The sequence below is a fragment of the Periplaneta americana genome, chromosome 3 (genome assembly GCF_040183065.1).
Source record: "Periplaneta americana isolate PAMFEO1 chromosome 3, P.americana_PAMFEO1_priV1, whole genome shotgun sequence".
Classification (NCBI taxonomy): domain Eukaryota; kingdom Metazoa; phylum Arthropoda; class Insecta; order Blattodea; family Blattidae; genus Periplaneta; species Periplaneta americana.
Genome location: NC_091119.1, coordinates 18,881,653 through 18,897,891, shown reverse-complemented (window position 1 = coordinate 18,897,891; position 16,239 = coordinate 18,881,653). Strand labels below are relative to the sequence as shown.

Sequence of the window (16,239 nt, the reverse complement as noted above, 5' to 3'; positions counted from 1 at the left end):
AATAATAATAATAACAATAATAATAATAACAATAATAATAACAATAATAATAATAACAATAATAATAATAATAACAATAATAATAATAATAATAATAATCCATGTATGGTAGGTCCCTATCACCACGGCATGGCGCGTCCTCAGGTTGCGGATAGAGGAGACGGCCTCCAGATATGGAGGGTAGCTGCGAATATATTGAATAAGCAGTCGTGGACAGCCGATAGGTAGTGGTCCTCCATCTTGGGGGTTGGGCGAAGGGCTAACAACTCATCACCGTAAAAAAACAGCTTGTTACGAATCCCTACAATAAGCCTCGGAATAGGACTGATTCTCTCGCACGACCACAGCAAAGGAATAAGGTTTTGAGATTTGGCACTTGGAACGTAACTAGTCTTTATAGAACAGGAGGGGTAACATTAGTAGCAAAAGAACTAGCTAGATATAGAATAGACTTTGTGGGAGTACAAGAGGTTAGGTTAGATGGGAATGGCATATCACAAATAGGAGATTACTTGTTGTATTATGGGGAAGGAAAAAATATTCACCAATTAGAAACAGGATTCTTTGTTCATAAAAGAATAAAATCAGCAGTAAAAAAGGTCGAATTTATCAGTGATAGGTTATCGTATTTAGTACTTAAGGGTAGATGGTGCGACATCATAGTTATAAATGCTCACGCCCCTACAGAAGAGAAAGAATCTGAAAGTCAGAATTTATAAAACAGTTATATTACCGGTTGTTCTGTATGATTGTGAAACTTGGAGTCTTACTTTGAGAGACGAACAGAGATTAAGGGTGTTTGAGAATAAGGTGCTTAGGAAAATATTTGGGGCTAAGCGGGATGAAGTTACAGGAGAATGGAGAAAGTTACACAACACAGAACTGCACGCATTCTATTCTTCACCTAACATAATTAGGAACTTAAAATCCAGACGTTTGAGATGGGCAGAGCATGTAGCACGTATGGGCGAATCCAGAAATGCATATAGAGTGTTAGTTGGGAGGTCGGAGGGAAAAAGACCTTTAGGGAGGCCGACACAGGATAGGGACCGATGGCGAGCTTATGTGAGGGCGGCAATGAACCTTCGGGTTCCTTAAAAGCCATTTGTAAGTAAGTACAATAATAATAATAATAATAATAATAATAATAATAATAATAATAATAATAATACTAATAATCTATATTAATAATAAATCTGTAGCCGAAATTTTTCTCGTAATTTTCGATTTTCCAAAAATAATTGGTTCTAACAATTATAATTAACCGCCCTGAAACCGAAAATCGCTTTTGTGCGAGATCGTGCGTATTTGCTTGGTTTCCGCACAAAACCAATCCGCGGAAAGTCTAAAATTCCACATTCAGTATTCCCAACCTAACATACATAACAATTTCCCCCTTCTTACCGCTTAAGTGACGTATTGATTTTACTGCTTTAGGCTTTTAACGTATTATTTTTAGAGACGTTCAATGTAGTAATAATTATAAATTGGAAACTTACCACTGCAATTTCACCTAAAGTTGCACTGTTAATTATTGTTTTTAAATATTTGCAAAAATTAAGTAAACTCTAAATCATTACATAACCTTACCGTTTGTTTTAAGTTCGCATTTATAGACTGGGGGAAAAAAAAGACAGACGTATATCACGGCCTGCTGGAGTATAGTAAACACAGAAAACATTTTAAAGCAACAATGTTGAAGATAGATATTTTTGTTTTACAAATTTGCCGTCATTGAACAGAAACCGAGATGGAGATTTCATTGCAACTGATTAGAAATTCCTCTTTCAGGTATGTAATAAACGATCTTCGCACAAAATAATGTACGATACACGAGCGGTATGTTTTCTTTCAATTCTCGGAAATTAAAAAAGCTCAACTACGTTTCGCTTTTTCAAACTTTTCCTCGAACATGAAAACTTCAACATACCGCTCTTGTAACGCATATTACTATTTTAGTTAAGTAAATAAAGTGCGCGCGTTTATTTCGCGTCCATGTCAAGTCTCAACTGAATAATATGATTTTTAATATAATCCTATCCTGTCATGTTATTGTAATGAACGCTTGCAAGTAGGTTGTATATTATATAAATGCGCCCTTATGCATAGGAATATATTCGTTCAAATTGTTAAGTTTTCATGTAAAATTTCTACCTCGGGACTAGAAGAAAATTACCAGAAAAATTTCGGCTACAGATTTATTATTGGTATAGATTTATAGTTAGAATTAAAATTATCTTTATTTTATTTTATATTTTTATTGCTTTATTATTGTATAATTGGAATGGTATTACTGTATATTATATATCACTGCCACTGGGTGTATACCCAATTGTAGTGTTAATACATACATACATACATACATACATACATACATACATACATACATAGGCCTACATACAATTATATTAAATGTGCTTTAGAGTTAACAAATCTTTGTGCGAGATCGTGCGTATTTGCTTGTTTTCCGCACAGAATCAATATGCGGTAAGTGTGAAATACCACATTCAGTATTCCCAACGTAACACACATAACAATTTCCCTCTTCTTAACGCTTAAGCGCGACATTCATTTTACTGCTTTAGGCTTTTAACATATTATTTTTAGAGACGTTTAACATAGTAATAATTATAAATTGGAAACTTATCACTGCAATTTCACCTAAATTGCAATGTTAATTATTGTTTTTAAATATTTGCAAAAATTAAGTAAAGTCTACTACTCCACGAAACTTATTGCATTCCCGATACAAGTAACATTAAGGAAGCCGTGAAAAAATCAACAAGATTCCAGATGCCGATGTTATTACTGCAATATGTCATATAAATAATATTGTTAAAATATTAAAATGAAAAATAAATCATTACATAACCTTACCGTTTGTTTTAAGTTCGCATTTATAGACTCGGGGAAAAAAAGACAGACGTATATCACGGCCTGCTGGAGTATAGTAAACACAGAAAACATTTTATAGCAACAATGTTGAAGAAAGATATTTTGGTGTTCCGAAGTTGCCGTCATTAAACAGAAACCAACATGGAGATTTCATTGCAACTAATTAGAAATTCATCTTTAAGGTATGTAATAAACGATCTTCGCACAAAATAATGTACGATACACGAGCGGTATGTTTGTTTTCATGTTATCGGAAATTAAAAAAGCTCAACTACGTTTCGCTTTTTCAATCTTTTCCTCGAACATGAAAACGGCAACATACCGCTCTTGTAACGTATATTACTATTATGAATAAGTTATAAGAAAGCTTATCTTACTGTCCGTTCTTAGTCAATACATAATAGTAACAATCACAATGGTCACCATGAGAGCAGTTCCTTGATGTAGCTCTTCTTCGCTCAGCAGCACCTACACCAAACCACGAGCACCAAAGGACTGTGTAGTAACTGGATCCTCTCTTCAGAGGGGACGTCCGACTCCCTCTAATAACACAACCAAGGGTATTATGGGACTGATAATTGCTTGTCAATTACTCTGTAGCCTATTGCACACAGGTGCGCTACATACCTAAGCGAGCAGGAGTACTGATCAGTGATCATGTAGCATAAGCTCATCAAGTCATAATGATATAGCGCAAATTTAAGCCCAACAATTAATCTCTATCCTCAAAGCCTGAGCTCTTCGACTGGATATAACCTCACTTCTTGCGGACATTGTGAATATCTAGACATTCATAAGCAGGCCTAGGATTTTGATGACCTATAAATCATGAAAAAATGTCTTAAAAGCAATGCATTTATGACCTAAAAATCTTTCAAAAATGCCCTTTAAAATGCCCTAAAATCGATGTTACATAATTGGCTTAGTAGGAAAAGAGGTTTTGTACTACTTAATATTTATATTAGTAATTAAATTAAATTCTAGCACCAACATTTCAGTTTATTTAATTTTACATAATTTTTTCTAAGTACAGACGTGGACAAATTATTAACAAAATGGACGATTTTTATGATAATTCTGTTTACAAAATTTGATTTTTCAATTTAGACTACATTTGACAATTTTGGATATTTCCATCATTACAATAGACAGAAATATGCAAAAATGTCAACTGTAGTTTAAATTGAAGAGTCAAGTTTTGTAAAAATGTATAATAAAAGTCTTCAATTTTGCTAATAATTTGTAAATTAGCAAAATTGTCAACTGCATTCAAGAGTCAAATTTTGTAAAAATATAAAACAAAAATCTTCGGTTTTGCTAATAATTTCGGAATATCCAAAATGTCAACTGTAGTACAAATTGAAGAATCTAATTTTGTAAAAATATACAACAAAAACGTTCAGTTTTGCTAATAATTTGTAAATATGCAAAAATATCAACTGCAGTCCAAATTGAGGAGCTAAATTTTGAAAAATATACAATACAAATCTTCAATTTTGCTAATAATTTGGAAATACACAAAAATGTCAACTGTAGTCTAAATTGAAGAATCATATTTTGTAAAAATATATAATAAAAATCTTAAATTTTGCTAATAATTTGTCCACGCCTGTATTACACTTTAATTAATAATTTTACCTGATGTAGTTCCATGTAGTCAACCACAAAGCCACTCTTATCCGAAACTAGCTGGTATAGAGGAGTCTATATTGAAGGGGTGGTTGGAGTGATCCATTACATGGGGTGCACTTCGTTAAAATGGCAATATTTGTGTATAAAGACGATTAATATATTATACAAAATAATGAATATTAATGGACAAAATATTTAGAGAAAATATCAAAGGAAATAAACATTATTTTACATTAATAATGGCCCAAATTAAATGAAAATACCTAAAAAATGACAGAATAAAACAAAAAAAATGCTCTTATGAGTTGAAACACGCAATAAATGCAAAAAAAAAAATGCTCTAACAAATATGTCTCAAAACACTCAGTTTATCACATAAGATATAAATACTAAAGCAGCTATGTTTCTAGCTTACTAGAAAAAAGATGCAATTTCAACAAAATCCTAGCCCTATTCATAAGTAATGAAACTCCTTTTTCACTTTCCTCGTCGATAATTTAAGAGAACGCTTACGTGATTTTTAAAACTTCTACAATTTCCATCCAAAAATGTATTAATGTTAAATCACGCAAATTAGCCTTCAATACTATCATCTGTACAAACTTTGGTGCCATTAGGGCTAATATGAAGGTCACTTCATAAATAATAACAGATTGGCAGAACTGTGAAGTGGATGACGCAACAACAATGAAAATTACGTCAGATGCAGTTGAAGGATTGAGGAAGAAGCACTTGTGTTCGTTTTGTCCATAGCATACTCTGTGTATAGGTAACGAGAGCTAGAAATGGAGCCTACACGTATCTCGGGTACTGTGACGATTGAAGATCAGAGATCGATTCTTGTTAGGCCACATTTGATTATATGGCATGGTACCTTAGAACGCTTAATGTTTTGGATTAGAACGTAGTTTGTCTGTATAGCCACAGCGAGAATTTTGTAATTTATTTTATGCTCGACCATGCCGAAATGTAGTAATTATACACCTGGCAGTAGTCCTTTAATGCGCCTCATTAAAGTACACCTATTCATTAAAGTTCAGGTGTTCAGCCAATGACAAGTCCTTTTTACCGTTATAAAACAGCAAGTATCGATTATCCTCGGATATGCAATCGAAAGACAATTAGCGAAAAGTCACGGAGGCTGGAAATCCAATACTGTCGCAGAAAATTATGTTCTGTTACTATAATAATTAGCGTTAATTGTAAATAATATTCAAATAAATTCAATTTGTCATCTCGTTTTTCAATTCTAAATCAATTTCCAGGTTATACCAGACTAATGTTCATGTTATTCTCTATCAAGGTCAATGACATTCGGCCTCGGAAAAAATCAATACTTTCGCGTCTGCGCACATCTCACAATTCAGGTCAGTTCGCACATAACCATAACATTACCTAATTTTGAATAATTTCAAGTTAGAAATATGGTCGGGCATAAAAATTCGCATGAAACTTGCCTATAATGGTAATTAAGACGCTCGTATGAAAATTATGAAACTCGCTTGCGCTCGTTTCATAAACAAACATACTTGCGTCTTAATTGCTACCATTATAGGCTTGTTGCATAATGTACTATTTTCTCTATTGCAATATATAGAAGTCACCTGACATAGTGTGAAGGGCTCTCAAATAGGAAATGAAACCATATTATGAAGCCAGAAGGTTCAATCAAATATAATTACGAACATTAAAAAAAAGTTGATTTTCTTAAGTTTTTCAACATTATTTCACCATAGTTTTCCCTTAACCGTGGTTTTTTACTGACATGAATCGGAAGAGAAAAATATGCAAACATAATTTGAGGATATGATTATGAATACTTTGTCAAGAATTTTTTCGAAACGGAAATTGATTTAGTGCAGAACGCTCAACGAAATGGCATTGGCCAATTAATTCACTGCCTTATCCAGTCGTGTGAATACGATAAACGACGCATTTACATAATTTATAACCCGGTTTTATAAGATGCAGGCCTATGGCAGTGAACGCCGATGCGTAGTGGGCGGAAACTTCTACAGCGTACAGCGGAGAATAATAAGAATTTTGTTGACTGAAAATTATTAGGCAAGCCACTTGACGCAGTCACTGCAATGCTTCAATGTCAACGATGTGGGAGGTAAAGAGGACGAAAAGGTGCATTCGCTGTTGAAAACAACTGAAGTCTTCGTCCTCACTAAGCTAAAACTTTATCTAATGGTCATTCACACACTCTATGTCGTATTTCAGACAGACGGCTGACGGATTTTAAATAGAGGGATTCAAGTTCGATTCCCGGTGAATGTTAGGATATCTTTGGTAGATTTGGTAGACCATAATTGTGAGGTAAGTTATCTCCGAGTAAGGAGGATTTTGTTTACATATAACCGTCGATCTCACATATTCGTTTCTAACCAGCATCAAACAAACAAAGAGATCTCTTTGTGTTCACTTGTCGGTATTTATTGCTTTCGGCGTTTTTTTAAATAGTATCCGCACCAATAGATCCAACTATCACGGTGTAGGTTAACTTAAATTTATCGCACCAATCACGTGCTTTCATTGTCATAAACACATTTGTCACGCGCCGGTGATCCAAAATAAGGGTGCATACTAGTTCGGTCCCATCAGATACACACCTGAAATATACAGTACTAATTCGGTCCGAACTATGCAGGTATAGAAAGTTAATTCTATATCAAAAAGACTAGTTTCATATATATATATATATATATATATATATATATATATATATATATATATAGCACGGCATGTAGCACGTATGGACAAATCCAGAAATGCATATAGAATGTTAGTTGGGAGACCGGAGGGAAAAAGACCTTTAGGGAGGCCGAGACGTAGATGGGAGGATAATATTAAAATGGATTTGAGGGAGGTGGAATATGATGATAGAGACTAGATTAATCTTCTTGCACAGGATAGGGACCGATGGCGGGCTTATGTGAGGGCGGCAATGAACCTTCGGGTTCCTTAAAAGCAAGTGGCTTGTGCAGCAAATGCTGCAAACTAAGTTCATCAGAAGTTAAAATAAAAATGTTTCAGATTTATTTTCGATGAAGAATAGGCCTACCAGTCATTTTAAAAGTTATTTGCTTCCATGATAATTAAACATACTCTCTCTGAATGGTTTTTTTTTATGCCAAATACTTTTCCTTGAACCTATCCATCTTCAGTTTTTGAGTTTAAAAGCGAAAACGCAAGTAACTATGTCAGGAAGATCGGTGGATTTTTCATGTGGGAGTAAAGCAGTAGTAGTTATTTCAGGTCATTGTGGATTGCAGGTGAGAGTTAAGAAAATGTCAGATTTGCCATGTTTTCGAACAATAGACATAGCATCATGGTATAGCTGCTGCATGTTTCGTGAACTACCTTGAAATGTATAATCATTTTATCCTGCTAAGAGATCTTACTGAAATGATCGGGAGACTACAAAATCTTGTAAGCCTCTTGGTCTTTCCTTAGGAACTGTAATTTTTGCGCTGGCTCCAGACAACATAAACATCCACGTATATAAATATCCACACCACACCTCCATTACCCACACCACTTGATTAATAACTATAAAAATCTCATTTTTAATAACAATAATTTTAACTTACGTAAGTTTTGTAGTTTTCAGTAACATATACTGTAGCCTACATATTATACAGCCGTCACTCAGTAAATTATAGAAATGAAAATCTAATTTAAGATATTGTCTCGGTCTACTTACATAACCCCAAAAGGTTTGAATTTCATATCATCAATATGCTTTAACATTAATATGTATATCAGTGACAAATACTCATATCATGGCATTAACTATAACAATATTTCACTTTTAATGGTGATAATGTCATCGAGCCACCTCAAGTTTCGTAGTTTTTAATATCCAATACATAGGTGTACTCAGAAAATTACACACCGCAGAATCAGATCTGTAAATTATTTAGTAAGTCTTGAAAGTTTTTAATAACCAATTATAGAGACGTTATAACAAATTACACAAATGAAGATCGACATATTGTTGTCATTATGATGTCACAGAATTTGCTCTGATTTGCTCTAAATATGTCAGCAATTCTGCAGGTCATGGTCTTCGTGTAATATTGCTTATTGTAGTGTGTGTTATGTTTTGTTTTATTCTGAAAAGCCATTAGTTCTCAAAATTGACGACAGATGGATTTTGGAAAATAGGAAAATTATGTAGGAAAATTGACATTTCACTGAAAACTACTATTATTCCGAAAATTTTTGGGTTCCAAGCTTCAAAATGAGGAGTCATTCATTAAAATCCGTTCAGCCGTTTTCCCGTAATTTCCATTACCATTTCAAATTATATATATATATATATATATATATATATATATATATATATATATCAAAGAGACTCAAGACTTGATGAGCATTCAACCCTAAAATCAAGAAGTGCAGTCATTTACCGATTATATGCTAGAGGAGTACATTCGATATATAACTACAACGTCTTTGAGTACATCGAGCCTGATGCTACTTTCCCGCCAGAATTATGGGTCGCATTCACAGCTACGACAGAAAGAATGACAAACAGTTGTGAAGCTTTCCATGCAAAGTTAAATAGCAATATTCTATATCGCTCACCCAAACATCTTTCAATTAATAGACGTTCTAAAACGAATTAAAGAAATAATAATATATTAGAGACAAAATGGTAGAAGTTGTATCTGAATCAATAAACAGATTCCAATATATAAAAACACTGTCCTACAAATTTCTCCAAAAAACATAGCTCCTAGTATTAGTCTACTGATTATTTTAAGTAGTATTGGCTAAGGTTTATACCGTACAATGTATGATAATAAACATTTTTAACCATGCCTTAAGGAAGGGGCAAGCAATTTTGTAGTTTGTTGTCTCGAGTCATGAATTTACTCGTCCCTGCCTTATGACAGTCCTAAGCCTGCATAGAATGAGAAGAAAAATGTTGATTTCGAACCAGTACTGCTCTATTTTCTACCCAGGACCGAACTAGTACTGTTTATTTCTTGGCTTCGGACTGAATTAGTACATATTTTTTACCATGGGACCGACCTGGAAAACTCCGCAAAATAAGAACTAATCGATAAATTAATTACAATATTACATACAACTATTCTATGTAAATTTGTGAAAAATGCAGATTTTCGTAAATACAAAGATCATTTTAGAAATGATTAATTAATTACAATATATGCTATTGCTTCTAATACTTGGAGTGTACTATAAGCAGTAATATGTGCTGCTGCCAGGAAGTCAAAAGGAGAATAGCAACGGCAAAGGAAGTTTTAATAGAAAAAGAAGCATCTTCTGCGGACCTCAGGAGAAATAACTAAGGAAGAGACCAATGAAGTGCTTTGTGTGGAGTGTAGCAATGTATGAGGCAGACGAAGTGAAGACAAGAGACTAGAAGCATTTTAAATATGGATGTGGAGAAGAATGTAGCGTGTGAAGTGGACAGACAGAATAAGAAATGAAGCTGTGTTGGAAAGAGTGGGCGAAGAAAGAATAATGCTGAAACTGATTAGAAACAAAAAAAAAGGAAATTGTTGGGTCACTGGCTGAGAAGAAACTACCTACTCAAGGATGCACAGAAAGGAATGGTGAACGGGAGAAAAGTTCGGAGCAGAAGAAGATATCAGATGATAGACGTCATTAAAATATATGGATCATATGCGGAGACTAAGAGGAAGACAGAAAATAAGAAAGATTGGAGAAAGCTGGGTTTGCAGCGAAAGACCTGCCCTTGGGCAGAAAACTATAAATGAATGAAGGAATATGCTATTGTATGTGAATTTGTAAAAAATCTACTTCAACTGTAGGCTACAGGTAATTTATAAATAAAGACAAATGTCTTGATTTTGAAAATATAAAAAATGGCTTTATATGCAATCCATAACGTTTGAATAATAGTTCAAGGAAAGAAAGTATGAACGCTAATATTCGCAATAGGAAAAAGGAAGTAAATCGTTGCGAAACGCATAAACCGTATGAAAAGGTATGCGTCACCTCGTGACATTTTTAAGTGGTGTTCAATACACGCCCAAATATCCATCAGGAACACTGCAAACGCTATGCAAGTGCACACATACTGCCCTTCCATCAGCCTCCGCCCACGAGCTCTTGTAGCCAGGCCATAACATGACCTCGTAAAAGTCAACGTGCTGTTACAGAACGGTCATGACATGACTGACGTACTGGTTCACTTCTGGAAGTCTGTCCACCGCTTCACGCTCACACTACAGATCGCTTCTCGTACTTTCCGTCTGGAAGTCGATGATAGAAAACAAGAAAGAGAGTTCAAATAGCAGCTCAGGTACTGAATACTTCTCATCAGAAGCAATCGGACAGATCTGAGATTCTGATGAATACAGTGGTTGTGTGGCAGGTATAGAAGAATTGTAAAAAACACGAAAACAGAAACGTGAGAACATTTTCTCATCAAAAATTTTATCCATACGAGTTACATTCCTGTTACAAAGTGTCATTAATTTCAGGAGGTTATTCCTTGAGATATTTCAAACAAAAATGTTTTATACAATTTTGCTCGTTTTTGATTGAGTTTCGAGATAAAAATTACTTTAGATTAAATAGCGTGCTTTACGAAAGCCATTGATTTAATTCCCAATATGTTCAGTCAATTTAGGAGAGTAGTATGTTATGATAAGAAATGATTTAAAGAAGAAAACTAAGATTCTTTCAATATACAGAGATTTGATTTGAACAAATGTAACATTGTAAAATTCCTTTGCAAAACGAAAGGCTACATTTGTTCGAATCAAACTTCTGTACAGTTTAAAGAACATGACTAAAATTCTTTTAACATGCAAAAAAAATGTAACATTGTAAAATTCCTTTGCATAACGAAAAGCTACATTTGTTCGAATCAAACTTCTGTACAGTTTAAAGAATAAGACTAAAATTGTTTTAACATGCAAAAAAAAAAAGTAACATTGTAAAATTCCTTTGCAGAACGAAAAGCTACATTTGTTCGAATCAAACTTCTGTACAGTTTAAAGAACAAGACTAAAATTCTTTCAATATGCAAAAAAATGTAACATTGTAAAATTCCTTTGCAGAACGAAAAGCTACATTTGTTCGAATCAAACTTCTGTACAGTTTAAAGAACAAGACTAAAATTCTTTCAATATGCAAAAAAATGTAACATTGTAAAATTCCTTTGCAGAACGAAAAGCTACATTTGTTCGAATCAAATTTCTGTACAGTTTAAAGAACAAGACTAAAATTCTGTCAATGTGCAAAAAATGCAACATTGTAAAATTTCTTTGCAGAACGAAAAGCTACATTTGTTCGAATCAAACTTCTGTACATTTTAAAGAATAAGACTAAAATTCTTTCAATATGCAAAAAAAAAAAGTAACACTGTAAAATTCCTTTGCAAAACGAAAAGCTGCATTTGTTCGAATCAAACTTCTGTAAGTTACAGTTTAAAGAACAAGACTAAAATTCTTTCAATGTGCAAAAAAATGCAACATTGTAAAATTTCTTTGCAGAACGAAAAGCTACATTTGTTCGAATCAAATTTCTGTACAGTTTAAAGAACAAGACTAAAATTCTGTCAATGTGCAAAAAAATGCAACATTGTAAAATTTCTTTGCAGAACGAAAAGCTACATTTGTTCGAATCAAACTTCTGTACAGTTTAAAGAACAAGACTAAAATTCTTTCAATATGCAAAAAAATTTAACATTGTAAAATTCCTTTGCAGAACGAAAAGCTACATTTGTTCCAATCAAACTTCTGTACAGTTTAAAGAACAAGACTAAAATTCTTTCAATGTGCAAAAAAAATGCAACATTGTAAAATTCCTTTGCAGAACGAAAAGCTACATTTGTTCGAATCAAACTTCTGTACAGTTTAAAGAACAAGACTAAAATTCTTTCAATATGCAAAAAAATGTAACATTGTAAAATTCCTTTGCAGAACGAAAAGCTACATTTGTTCGAATCAAACTTCTGTACAGTTTAAAGAACAAGACTAAAATTCTTTCAATATGCAAAAAAAATGTAACATTGTAAAATTCCTTTGCAGGACGAAAAGTTACATTTGTTCGGATCAAACTTCTGCACATTTTAAAGTACAAAACTAAAATTCTTTCAATATGCAGAAATTTTGGTCCGAACAAATGTAACATTTGTTCGAATCAAACTTCTGCACATTTAAAAGACAAAACTAAAATTCTTTCAATATGCAGAAATTTGACCCGAACAAATGTAACATTGTAAAATTCCTTTGCAGAACGAAAAGTTACATTTCTTCGAATCAAACTTCTGTACATTTTAAAGAACAAAACTAAAATTCTCTCAATATGCAGAAATTTTATCCGAACAAATGTAACATTGTAAAATTCCTTTGCAGAACCAACAATTACACTCGAATCAAACTTCTGCACATTTTAAAGAATAAAACTAAATTTTTTTTCAATATGCAGAAATTTGATCCGAACAAATGTAACATTGTAAAATTCTTTTGCAGAAAAAGTAACACTTGTTCGGATCAAACTTCTTCACAATTAAAGGACAAAACTAAAATTCCTTCAATAATGTTTTATCATAATACACTGCTCTCTTAAATTGACTCAGCACATTGGGAATTCAATCTATGGCTTTCTCAAAACACGCTATGAACTGTTTAATATAAAACAGTTATTATCTCGAAAAGGAAGCAAAAAACGAGCAAAATTCTATTAAACTTTTTTTGTTTGAAATATCTAAAAGAATAACTCCCTGAAATTAATAATATTACTTACGTTTCACTCTGTATAGAGTTAGGCTATCGTAACAATTTCTAGTACTCCACCTCACGTAAAAAAATAACTTCTCCTTACGCCGTTCTTGAGTTAAATCCAGTATACAGATCCTTTGTATGACTCCAGGTGGCAGCTACGAGCTGTATTTTAGGATCATGAAAGGGTGCAAAATTACGATTTATTGCAGTTGTTTTTATAACAAACTACTGGATGTATGGGAGAAGATATTGGTTCTCGTATGACAATTTCAGAAACATATCTTAATTGGATCAGTGGACGTAGATATAGAAACATGTGTACAGCACGGAAAACATGTTTATTTACTGTCATTGTGTTCTGTAATATCTCAAAATGAGACTGACCTATAATGTTGGAAGGCTTAAAGATATGAATGCTTGTGGAAGTATGTTCGCGGGTTCGAGTCCCGTCCAGAACGTCAACTGCTAAGATTTCCTACTATCTTTTTACGGATGAGCGAAACTGCTACTGTTACGAGCAACACAGCGATTGCACAACAAATTAAAAAAAAATTCGGGTATACGGCAACAACTGAATATACCAGGGAGGAATGTTTTGAACGGAGCCAGCACATCCGTGCAACTTTTTTGGTACGACCAAATACTTACATGACTGCTTTCGAAAGTTAAGTAAAGAGGAGAGACCTGTCTCCAAAATTTACGGCACCTCTACGTAATGGAACCATGGTCCGGAATGAGAGGGTCACAGGAAAAAATTACCGGAGATTTCTCGCTCCATCAAAATATGAAGGTGGTACATTGATTTCGTATGAGTGGCATAAATTTACGTGGGGTTGTCTTCCTCTTCATCTTTACTCCATACTTAAGGGTATACGTACGTGAATGACCACAAGTATTATCAGAAAATGCAGACTCTAAATTTCTAAAATTTTATAAGAAAGTGAACTCACAATTGGATAAAAATTACTAGGTACCATATCAAGACTTTTATTAGAACTTAAATATCTGATAAAAGTATTAAAAAGGTCACTAATAATATTTTCAAACCAGTTTTACCAAAGTATGAAAAAAAAACAATTCTGCAATACATCATTTGGTAACCATAACATTGTTATTGTCTCTCTGACATCTTTAATATTTTTCCTGTATGTAATAAACACTTATTTCTGAAAAGTAGACTACTCTCAGACATGTAGAGTTGTTTATTTTAATACAATTAATTTTTTACTGTCCTGCATAAAATATATTAAAATTTACATAGTGTTTTGTGACCTAATTTTTCTATTTTCAAAGAAATGGGCATTTTGTAGTCTATCTTTTGCATAAATGCATGTTAAATCACTGTACAAATTTTCAGAATTCTATCTGTAATGGTTGTGGAGTTATAAAATAATATGTGTGAAAATTTTCAAATTTTGGAAAATGCAATTTAAAATAAAAAGTGAATTCTAAAAAATATTATTAGTAACCTTTTCCTACTTTTATCAGATATTTAACTTCTAATAAGTCTTGTTGTGGTACCTTGTAATTTTTGTCCAATTGTGAGTTCATTTCGTTATAAAATTTTATAAATTTAGAACCTGCATTTTCTAATCATATTTGTGGTCGTTCACGTACATATACCCTTAACAGGGTTAATCCCAGTCATTCTTGACGTTACGACTAGAGGGCCGATGTTGATGACCTAAAATCTACATAAAATGACAATTAAAATGGCCTTAAACTAATGGAAAAATGGCATGAAATTAAAAGAAAATGACATTTAAATATTATTCACCGTACTCGCACCACAACTTCTTAAAAATTAGTCACCTTGTTTCAATGACTGCCCTGCAAATCTCGGAGAGAGAAGGCAACTTCCTGAAATTTGGCTAAGATAGGAGCGTGCATTTTTGCAATCTTTGTGTTAAAAATACTGTCTATTACAGTAGACATACCTTCCGAACCATGTTGAGGACACAATGTCCTGTTCAGGACATGGTGAAAGTTTCCCCCCTTCCAAACATAAATTCTAAAGACATCCTCCTACCGACAAAAGAACAGTAGCGGTCAAAGTCCTCACTTAAACTAAGTTGCTGTCAAGCATTTTATATTACTTCTGTTGTGTGAAGTGAAGCCTTCAGTGGAATGAGGGATGGACTTTAGAGTCTGTTCCAAATTATAAAACCCAAACTTCACTATTATTTACTTATTCAGTCGGTAATTACTACTGACCTAGAAAATTATTTAACAGACCTATCGGTAAAGAAGAAAGTAAAATGCATTCAAAATGATTTAAAAGTTGTTCAAAGTATTAAAAACAACCAAAAAGTGCCGAAATAGTACATTATGCAACGAGCCTTAATGAAGGTAATTAAGAAGTGAGTATGGATATTTATGAAACTAGCGCAAGCGAGTTTCATAATTTTCATACGAGCTTCTTAATTACCATTATAGGGCGAGTTTCATACGACTTTTTATGCTCGACCATATTTCTAACAAGATACTATTAATTTTTAGCAATGTCCCGTATGTTGTGAGATGTGCGCAGACGCGAAAGTATTGATTTTTTCCGAGGAACAGATGTCCACATTGACCTTGCTAGGCCATAAGAACCTACAGAGATAACATTGAAATTAAATTAGACATTGAAAAACGAGATGACAAATTGAATTTATTTGAATATTATTTACAATTAACGCTAATTATTATAGTAACAGAACATAACCTTCTGCGACAGTATTGGATTTCCAGCCTCCGTGACTTTTCGCTAATTCTCTTTCGATTGCATATCCGAGAATAATCGATACTTGCGGTTTTATAACGGTAGAAAGCTGACCTGTCATTGGCTGAACAGTTGTAACCTGAGTCGTCATTGGCTGAAAGACCTGACCTTTAATGAGTAGGTGTACTTTAATGACATGCATTAAAGGTCTGCTACCAGGTGTATAATTACTACATTTCGGCATGGTCGAGCATAAAAATATAAAAATGA

General features: G+C 33.3%; 1 protein-coding gene across 1 annotated transcript in view; it reads right to left on the bottom strand.

Moving 5' to 3' along the window:
• The window catches only part of eya (eya transcriptional coactivator and phosphatase 2), a 630,584-nt gene that overhangs the window by 386,464 nt on the left and 227,881 nt on the right, over positions 1-16,239 (bottom strand). The gene's annotated exons all lie outside the window — the stretch shown is intronic.